Source organism: Penaeus monodon, chromosome 1, assembly GCF_015228065.2.
Source record: "Penaeus monodon isolate SGIC_2016 chromosome 1, NSTDA_Pmon_1, whole genome shotgun sequence".
In the NCBI taxonomy this organism is placed as follows: domain Eukaryota; kingdom Metazoa; phylum Arthropoda; class Malacostraca; order Decapoda; family Penaeidae; genus Penaeus; species Penaeus monodon.
In genome coordinates this window covers 8,789,608-8,792,107 of record NC_051386.1, presented here as the reverse complement: position 1 = coordinate 8,792,107, position 2,500 = coordinate 8,789,608, and positions in this window count along the sequence as shown.

The following is a 2,500-nucleotide window of genomic DNA, read 5'->3' as shown; positions in this document are numbered from 1 at the left end:
TCATTACTTCATTTTCATTGTATATTTGTTAGTTTACATAATAAAATAGTAACCTCATTAAAACTCAGCTGAATATACACAGCAATTCTCGGGAAGCTTAGTTATTACACCATCTGTCTGCTTGTACATGCCAAAGAGAAATTTCTTTAACCTTGAGACAATTTCATTATCCACATGCATAGCCTCTTCAGTAGTGAGGACTGATGGAAGCAGAATACTGACAACTATGATTGAAAAAAGTTGCTTAATGAATGTTACTAATGACGTGATCAAAATTATAGAACTTCAAGTGAAGAATCTATGACAGAAATGTATGCATTTGCAATGATCAGGGCATTATTTACCTACTTGTGGGCCCAGGGACATGCTGGGCCCCTTTCTTGTCTAGCCCCCATACTCCAAACCCTATGTATAGTGAAGGAGTTCTTAAGGTTGTGAATATAAAAAATGATATACTTGGTGTAAACTTGAAAAAGGTTATACATTGCCACACGGTGTGCCAGATTTATTTAAATGGGCCCTCAAATATCTATGGGTTATAGGCCAAAGGATTATTTGGTCTGTTAGTAAATCCAGCTCTGACAATGATAGTAAGATATTTATGTAGGCAGCATTATACCAATCATTAAGCCAGGGAAAAAGAAAAAAAGAAAAAAAAAAAAAAGAAAAAAAGAAAAAAAAATACATATATATGTATATATATAACACATATATATATTTATATATATATATATATATATATATATATATATATATATATATATATATATATATATCCATGTGATGCTGGGGCATTTGGCTTATAAGTTTATGTAATGCTCTAAATATGTATCTTTTTGCTCTTCTATCTGCCTTATCGTCACTGCAAATGTCCTTTTTCATGCAGTGTAAATTTAATCAATTTCTGTTGTTTTACAATGACATTCTTTCATTTCAAATTTTGTTCATGTGGGTAATACTTAATCATTATGATTCCTTTTCAGTTTTAATTTGTCTGTATTCCATATGCATGTCATTCTGAAAAATTTCTCTTGTGTCTAAAAGATTTATATAATACAGCACTTACATTGGTTAAAAGCTGAAACATTCTTGCCTTTACATAGTCTTATGTAGTTTACATAAAATGTGCGGCTAAAAAAAAAAAAAACTTTATTTGTCTGCATTATGAAATGTTGCTACAAGAGTTACAATCATGCCAGGAAAAAAAAAAAAAATCCTTTTAGAGTTTCACAACTTTACAGAAAATGTTGATCTCATGTATAACCGCAAATTTTACGAAGCTTCATTTGGAATATACTGTTGACAATAAAAATATCAACAATCACAAGAGAAATATGACAAGTTTAAGTAAGCCTAATGCTGATAAATGAAAACTTGATAATAATAACAATAATGAAAAGGAAATAATAATAATAATAATAATAATAATAATAATAACAATAATAATAATAACAATAACAGTAATAATAATAATAATTAATAAAAAAAAAATAAAATAAACTAAACTAATGCTGTTCCGTGATGACTTCCAAATAGCATTACTTGGAGTCAAAAACTGAAACACCCTCATGGAGATTAACGAAGGGCTTACATAAAAGTTGCATGATCTTTGCATGAATGTCCACGGTGGTCTGATAACATCTGAAGCCTATCATTAAGGCTCTTTAACCTATTTAAAAGATATAATTGCCTAAGCATTACCTTATAGTACACAACAGAAATCAAATTTGTGCAGAAAATAAATGGCTTCACAGGTCACAAAGACTATATAAAAATATTCCCTTCTGCAGCTATTAAGAGAGAATTTTCATTATTGCAACTGAAAAATAGAATCTATGCTACTAATTTCTTCAATTATATCAGAGAAAATAATAAAATGATACAGGATTTAAAATAAAATAAAAAAGTGAAGAATGTAAAAAGCATGAAAGAATTTCTATAAACTCTGGAGCCAAAAAAGCAATCTTGTAGAAAATATTCCTATTCCTATATGCAAACTTACTATACATGATCTTATTCTGATTCTGATTAGGCTAATTAAAAAATAAAAAATCTAGAGGCTACATACTTTACAGTGAAAAGTGATTTCAGAAAATTTGAGAAATCTCTCCAATAAATCTGTTGGCCTGAAATTAAGTAGTATGTTCTCTACAAATGCAAAACTACAACAATAAATTCCATAATATTCTTTCTGATGTGGTAAACAGGAGGTAAGTATACATAAAAAAATAAATCAAAAATTGTATCAGAATTAACCCTCTCTCTCTCTTCACCTTACACCCTCCCTGTCTCTGTCTCCTCTCTCTTTCCCTGTCTCCTACCTCTCTCTCTCTCTCCCTCCCTCCCTACCCCTCCTCTTCCTTTCCCTCTCTACCCCTCCTCTCTCCCTTTCCCTCCCTACCCCTCCTCTCTCCCTTTCCTCCCCACCCCATTTCCCCTCTCCCTTTCCTTACCCCCTCTCTCCTCTCCCCCCTACCCCCTCTCTCCTCTCCCTCCCCCT